The sequence below is a fragment of the Palaemon carinicauda genome, chromosome 12 (assembly GCF_036898095.1).
Source record: "Palaemon carinicauda isolate YSFRI2023 chromosome 12, ASM3689809v2, whole genome shotgun sequence".
NCBI lineage: Eukaryota > Metazoa > Arthropoda > Malacostraca > Decapoda > Palaemonidae > Palaemon > Palaemon carinicauda.
Window position 1 is genome coordinate 69,121,842 of NC_090736.1, and position 8,636 is coordinate 69,130,477.

At 35.3% G+C, this 8,636-nt stretch overlaps 1 pseudogene; it reads left to right on the forward strand.

Moving 5' to 3' along the window:
- Positions 1-329: 329 nt before the first annotated feature.
- Positions 330-8,636, forward strand: part of LOC137650880 (neuronal acetylcholine receptor subunit alpha-9-like) — a 135,181-nt pseudogene continuing 126,874 nt past the window's right edge.

The following is an 8,636-nucleotide window of genomic DNA, read 5'->3' on the forward strand; positions in this document are numbered from 1 at the left end:
AATCTGAAAACATAGTAAAAATATTGCTGCATGACTAGGTTGCACTGATAATTTTGATGAGTTAATGGTCATATTATGTAGCTTTGATGGTATTGGAAATTAGTAACAGATTCATATTTTGCAAAATCTTTGTGTTTATGAAATATGGATAAATTTTATAGCGACGTGTTTCAAATATTTAAGAATAATTAAGAAAAGACTAGTTACATATAATTAGAGTTCTGCGAACAAGAGTGTACTAATACAATAAATAACGAAGGTTCGAAGATTGTTGATATGTCAAAATTAGCCAAAAAAAAAAAAATAAAAAAAAAATAAAATAAAATAAAATATCATACAAGCACTATAGACCAGATGTGGTTGCATATTGTTAATATTAATATGGTGAACATGGATTCGTGTCTTCGTGTTTACTTAAGCTCAAGTCTAATCTGGATTCGAAGGTTAGTGCATCAAGTAAATGGAAATCAAGAGGTAAAGAGATCGTTTTAACTATTAATAACACACATGCATACACATCTATATATATATATCTAACACATACAGTATGTATATGTTATCAGAAGGAAGGCTTTACTAATTCACAATTATATAGTCCAAAGGACGTTTACTCTAAATTGATTATTCTTGAATCACAGACAGACATATATATATATATATATATATATATATATATATATATATATATATATATATATATATATATATATATATATATATATATTTATATATATATGTGTGTGTGTGTTTATATATATATATAAATATATATGTATATATATATATATATATACATATATAAACACACACATATATATATATATATATATATATATGATAAATTTTTCACATTTAGACGTGTTTTTCACATTCAAATAAGTCTGGATTTTCTTACCAACTTCGGGATTAGAGCCCAAGGCGGAACCACTCATAGACAATAGCTTTTGACCGGCCTGGAATTGAACCTTGCTCCAGGAAACTTGTAACAACAATGACATACCACTTAGCCACGAAGAAAGATGAAAGTCAATGACATTTCTTTTGTACCTATACATGTTAAATTGATTTTTTTTTCTTTTTTACTTAGAATTGAAATCAACCATCTTCACCATCGTAGCTTATTTGTATGTTTGTACTTTGCATTCGATTACTGATAATCTTTGGACATTTAGACATGTTTTTCAGATTCAAATAAGCCTTATATTTTGATATATTAAAGTCTGGATTCTCTTACTGACCTTGGGATCAGAGGCCCAGGCGGAATCACTCTAAAACAATAGGGTTTGATCGGCCGGGAATTAAACCCTGGTCCAGGAAACTTGTAACAGCGGGGACATATCACCTAGCCACGAAGAGATATAAGTCAATGACAATTCTTCTCTACTTATACCTGTCGAGATCAGGTTTTTTGTACTTGGAATGAAAATCAACCAATCTTCACCAACTTAGCTAATTGGTATGTTTGTACTTGGCATTCGATAAATGATAAATTTTGTATATTTAGACGTGTTTTTCATATTTCAATATGCCATATATTTTGATACATTAATATCTGGCTTCTCTTACCGACCTCGGGATCAGAGCCTAGGCGGAACCTCTCAAAGACAATAGCTTCTTGACCGACCGGGAATCGAACCCTAGTCCAGGAAACTTGTATTTATCTTGTATTAATTCACTTTTATCTTTCTTTGTGGGTATGTGGTATGTCACTGTTCTTTCAAGTTTCCTGCACCAGGGATCCATTCCTGGCCGGTCAGAAGCCACTGTCTTTGAGTGGTTCCGCCTAGGGCTCTGATCCCGTGGTCGGTAAGAGAAGCCAGACATTAATCTGTTGAGATATGACTTATTTGATATATATATATATATATATATATATATATATATATATATATATATATATATATATATATATATATATATATATATATAATTGTATATAAATGAGTACGTATAGCTACTGTATATACATAAATATATACGTATATAGATATATAGATGTAGATGCATAGGTATCAACTCCATCCTTTGATATTGCAGGGAATAAAAAAAATTTACCTTTCAGGCAGCAGTCCTTTTAGAATTGGAAGAGAGAGAGAGAGAGAGAGAGAGAGAGAGAGAGAGAGAGAGAGAGAGAGAGAGAGAGAGAGAGAGAGAGAGAGAGAGAGAGTTTCCACTAATGCATAAAGTTTTTTGTTGAATTACATTGCATTAATTTTTTTTTCCTTTTAAGATCATCTGCCCTATTTGTCCTAATCAAATGTTGCATATTTCCTCTTTATATTGCAACATTCTTACGTCTCAATAATCGAAATTTATTTTGTCATATTCAGCGACATTCTAACGTCACAGTATTGGAACCGTTAGAATAGTTTTCATTTTCTCCTCCTTATTCTATTTCAATTTCCTTTCTTCCTTCTTCTCATTATAGAGTAATTCACTATTATTCTAATCTGTTTTCTTTTTCCTCGCCAGCGCCGACTCCCAGTATACGTCAGCCACCATCAACACGAACGTCATCGTGACTTCGGCGGGAGAAGTGACATGGCTCTCGCACGGCATCTACAGATCCTCCTGTGACATGAACGTGGAGCATTTCCCCTTTGATATCCAGTCGTGCAAGATGAAATGGGCTTCGTGGACCTATGACAGATACCAGGTAAACAGTTTCCCTTCTGGCAGTTCATTATGTCAGTTTTGTAGAAGAGCGATAACAGCCGTATGAGATTTGTAGTACAGCAGATAACAGCTATATTTGTTTTATTGTAAGGCATATAATAGAAATTTGAGTTTTGTAGTACAGCAGAGAACAGCAATATCACGATTGCGTGTAAAACAAATAGTTTCTTTTAAGAGGAATCGTGAAAATAGTGATATGAGCAAAAATAGTCCTCGAAGTGATAGTAATCAAATCTGTCCGATTTGCTAATAGAAAATCCAAGATGGCGGCCATTTTTTTTCAAGATGGTTGGTCCTTTCTGCTTACTTATACTGAGTAAGTAGAGATACTTCTGAATTAAATAGTTTTAGCCCGTAAAGCAAGAAAAATTAGTGGATAAATTTGTTTTTATCAAAACACGGTAATTATTTCATACTTACATAATCAAGTACTTACGATTGCATAAATCTCTTATTTGTTATGCACACTCGTCCGTACATTTGAAAATGTTATTTTATTCAAAATAGATCATTCAAATATCATTATATGCCATAATCTTTTATAATTTTGAGACCATTGTATCAATGTTTTTATTAATTTACAAATATACAGTATATATATATATATATATATATATATATATATATATATATATATATATATATATATATATATATATATATATATATATATATATATATATATATCACCATACGACTTTCTACCCTTTTCCCCCTCTGAAGGAGATGAGTTTATCAGTCCTATGAACTATTATTGACCCCAAAAGACGTTGGTACTAATTTAGAGACAGGTGTATTGGTGGGTAGTAGTTCGAGAGACATCCACAGACCTAGCAAACGTTCATATAATGATATTTGAAAGTATGTATGAAATGCCCTGTGTTCTAACGATATACCTTATAAAAAAGTTATGCAGAACCTTTTGGATGTAACAAATCTTTACGTTTCTCTCTCTGTCTTTCTCTCTGTCAACTACGCGTGTTTATAATGGGGTAAAATATGCAAGGAAGGTCATAAAAAAATTTGAAATATTCAGGTTACCAAAAGCAGAAACTTCCATTTGAAATAATATTGCTCAACTTATAGATCCCTTTGATAACTGACCAATCCAGATGGATGTTTGACATTCCATTAAAATATATCCTTCAGAGTCATTGAATAATCCAACATATCCTCTGCATATTGCCCAGCTCTCCTGTCCTTCTGACAACACTGGATAAACAGCATCCTTCACCCCAGCCTTCTGTATGATTTATTATGACAGCTCATTTTCCTATGATCCTCAGTAACTAACGTCTTAGAGCATTTCCACGGAAGATGATGTGCCTATCTGGAGCAGTATTAGTTGCACGAACAAAACTATAGTCTTCTTTTTCTAGCCAGCTCACTAACATTAAGAGTTTAGTATTTAATCCACTAGGCCTCTCTCTCTCTCTCTCTCTCTCTCTCTCTCTCTCTCTCTCTCTCTCTCTCTCCAAAACTCATGCGTTGCCTTTCTTGGTACTTCCAAAATCTGTCGTTAAAACTTTACTCGCATTTTTTACTCAGAGGGAAGATCTCCGTTTTCTGTAACATAACTCACTTGTCACAACCATTGTATATCTGGCCTCTCTTCTCTGTTACTTTCTGCTTTTAATGCATACAAAATTCTATGGGCTGAATCTTTCCCCTACTGGTTTATTTCTGCTCAAAGTATTTAAAATTTTCCAACTCTTATTTGAAATGAATACTTGGAAAGGGTTGAAGTAAGGTATGTAAATATGATACTTCAAATAGTGTGTACGTGAAATGGAGTCTGGTAAAAGAAATGTAAGGTAACTTAACTTACAGAAACGGGAAAGGGTAGTTGTGTTGGGTAATTTAAATGGAAATGTAGACACCAGCCACCCGTTTAGCTACTACCGCTAGAGAGTTAACGAATCTTTTGACTGTCGACACAGTACTACATTGAACCACTCTCTGATTGCGATTTATTTTTCTTTGCCTACACATACATAGAAACATCGAATAATCTGGCCCATTCTTTACACATTCTCCTCTTTCCTCATACATCTGACAAAACTAAGGTAACTGAAAAATTCTTCTTCCCTCTTGGAGTAGAAGACTCTTTAGTTATGGTAAGCAGCTCTTCTAGAAGGACATTACAAAATCAAATCATTGTTCTCTAGTCTTGGGTTGTGTCATACCCTCTCTACCATGGCCTTCCACTGTCTTGGATTAGAATTCTCTTACTGAAGGGAACACTCAGGCATACTATTTTATCTGTTTGCTTATTTCCTTTCCTCACTGAGCTATTTTCCCTGACGGGGCCCTTGGGCGCATAGCTTCCTGCTTTTCCAACTAGGATTGTAGCTTAGTCAGTAATGATAATGATAATACAATTGGCAAGCGTTAGAAGTGAATATGAATGTAGATTTTTATCCAAAGGTTCCCAGAAAAGGAGTTGTTTGTTTGGAATACGTGAGTTCCAACACAGCATATACATAAGGTTTTGAAAAGGAGAATATGTTAAGAAAATTATTTATTTCAGTACGTATTTTACAAAATACAGTAATTATAGATGGAAGAATTACCTAGCGATAGTAATAACCTTAATTTATCTAAATCTAGAAGGTAATTGTGACTGACAAATCAGGAGTTAAACATTCCAGTGGAATAACTGACTCTTGGTTGTGGTATCCCATGGGAAACGTCCCTGTCTCGCAATCTGTTGGACGGTAGTTCAAGCCCCGATCAAACTCGAAAGTTTCTAGTGGTTTCTGCAAACGTACTGTCTTTGTGAGCTAGGAATGATGAATTTGGAGGAACCTGTAGGCATTGCATGCTAAGTCATCAGCAGCGATTGCCTGGCCCTCCCTGGTCCTAGCTTGATAATAGTAAATAGTTAATATGATTATAAGAAGGGAAATAAGATATAGATGAAAGTAAGATACATGGGGCATAAAAATATTGATTAAAGCAAGAATGATTTATAGTAAGATTTTGATTCATAAACTAAGACAGATGACATAAGAATTGAGATTGTCATTTCTAATTCCAATTTCCCAAATTTTGTCTTTCAAAACGAAGAAAGTAAAAACATTACCTAATCTATATCTACGAATATAAAATGAAACGCTCTTGGGCAAATGAATGTTTATCTTGTTAAATATTAATAGTGTAGTAAACTCGATTAAGCAGGAGTGGCGAAGATAATTATTCAGAATCAACATGAAATAAGACTAATGCTGTCGCTTTTGAAATATAGTCTCCAATTTCCCAAATTTTGTCTTTCAAAACGAAGAAAGTAAAAACATTACCGAATCTATATCTACGATTATAAAATGAAACGCTCTTGGGGAAATTAATTTTTCTTCTTAAAAATTATTAGTGTATCAAACACGAGTAAGCAAGAGTGGGGAAGATGATTATTCAGAATCAATATGAAAATAAACTAATTCTGTTGAACACATCAATGGCCTGTTAAGGAGTAAATCAATTGACTCAAAATTGCTTTCAAAACATAGTCTCTAAAATAGAAACTGGAAGAGAATGTGCAACAAAACAACGTATATTTTATGTGAAGCAAAGTGTAAATTATATACTTTTCTTTCCAACCCAACTTTTTCTCTCTTCGCGGTTGGACCTTATGAAGCAGATGGACGAAGGAGACATGTCCAACTACCAAAGCAACGGAGAATTTGACCTGGTAGAGTTCACATCAATGAAGAACATCACGTATTATTCCTGCTGCCCCGAACCCTACCCAGATATAACCTTCACCATAAAGCTGAGAAGGAGACCCATGTTTTATGTGTTCAATCTCATCTTGCCTTGCGTTCTTATTAATGGCATAGGTGATTTTATCTTATTATAAGAGAAGTAGTTCTTTAAATTTCCCTGAATGCTTGAATTAGGTTTTCATCAAGACGATAAAGCCTGACTGCACATTGTGTATGTTTGTTTGCCTTCTTTTTTATGGGTGTACAAGCATATGCACACAGAGGGCACTGTTTTGGAATGAGAATCCCTTCCCCCACCTAAACCCCCCCCCCCCCCCCCCAACACCATTTTCCTATGGTGTGCAATCAGGAGGAAGAAACGCTTAGCGTCTATAGGGATCAAAGCGAAAAGTATACAGTATACTATATACAGGCACTGTTGAATCATGTCTTCTTTCTGGAAGTAATACTTTGGTAGTAAATGCAACGAAAGAAATAATGTCACGTAAGCTACTGAGATGAAGACCTCGATTACCATAAGTGATGTCAATATGAGAATTGTAATAATGAATAATGAAGGACGATAAGATGGTGTGTCACTCGGAAGAGATGAAGTTTGAATGAATTAGAGTGAAAGAAGTGTTGGAAAGAGAACGCGCCCAAGTTAGGAGTGAATTGTACCAACCGTGTGTCACACAATTGTACATAATTCCTTTTGTATATATTATCCTTGTATCTTCGCTCTTCCCTCGTACTAAAACGAACATGAAAATTCATGTCTGGTTTTCCTCTGTAACATTGTCCCTTTCTCGAACATGTATTTTCCTGTTGCCTTGAGGTTTTGTATATAAAGGAGAGTGTTCTTTAATAATACAACTCAGTTGATTGCATCCTGCCTTTGAGTTCATAACCTTCTCTCGGCTCGTCACAGAATGATGCTAAGTGTTTACGAGGGCTCGATCCGTTGTTGATGAGCCATTGCTGCATGTGTACGAGGCGGCTAATGTTGTGGTAGTATTCTACAGAGGGATTAAAGGTCAGTATATAAAGTATAAAAGGTGTAGGGATCATTGGAAAACACTTAATGCTAAATTAAACACGCACTAACATACAGTACATGTATATATATATATATATATATATATACATATATATATAGGCTATATACATATTTATATGTATGTATGTATATATATGTATATATATATATATATATATGTATATATATATATGCATATATATATATATATATATATACATACATATATATACCAAAGGCACTTCCCCCAATTTTGGGGGGTAGCCGACAACAACAAGAAACAAAACAAAAAAGGGGACCTCTACTCTCTACGTTCCTCCAGCCTAACCTCCCACATTTCCACCACAGATGAAGCTTCATACTGCTGAGTCCCCTACTGCTGCTACCTCCGCGGTCATCTAAGGCACTGGAAGAAGCAGCAGGGCCTACCGGAACTGCGTCACAATCGCTCGCCATTCATTCCTATTTCTAGCACGCTCTCTTGCCTCTCTCACATCTATCCTCCTATCACCCAGAGCTTTCTTCACACCATCCATCCACCCAAACCTTGGCCTTCCTCTTGTACTTCTCCCATCAACTCTTGCATTCATCACCTTCTTTAGCAGACAGCCATTTTCCATTCTCTCAACATGGCCAAACCACCTCAACACATTCATATCCACTCTAGCCGCTAACTCATTTCTTACACCCGTTCTCACCCTCACCACTTCGTTCCTAACCCTATCTACTCGAGATACACCAGCCATACTCCTCAGACACTTCATCTCAAACACATTCAATTTCTGTCTCTCCATCACTTTCATTCCCCACAACTCCGATCCATACATCACAGTTGGTACAATCACTTTCTCATACGGAACTCTCTTTACATTCATGCCCAACCCTCTATTTTTTACTACTCCCTTAACTGCCCCCAACACTTTGCAACCTTCATTCACTCTCTGACGTACATCTGCTTCCACTCCACCATTTGCTGCAACAACAGACCCCAAGTACTTAAACTGATCCACCTCCTCAAGTAACTCTCCATTCAACATGACATTCAACCTTGCACCACCTTCCCTTCTCGTACATCTCATAACCTTACTCTTACCCACATTAACTCTCAACTTCCTTCTCTCACACACCCTTCAAAATTCTGTCACTAGTCGGTCAAGCTTCTCTTCTGTGTCTGCTACAAGTACAGTATCATCCGCAAACAACAACTGATTTACCTCCCA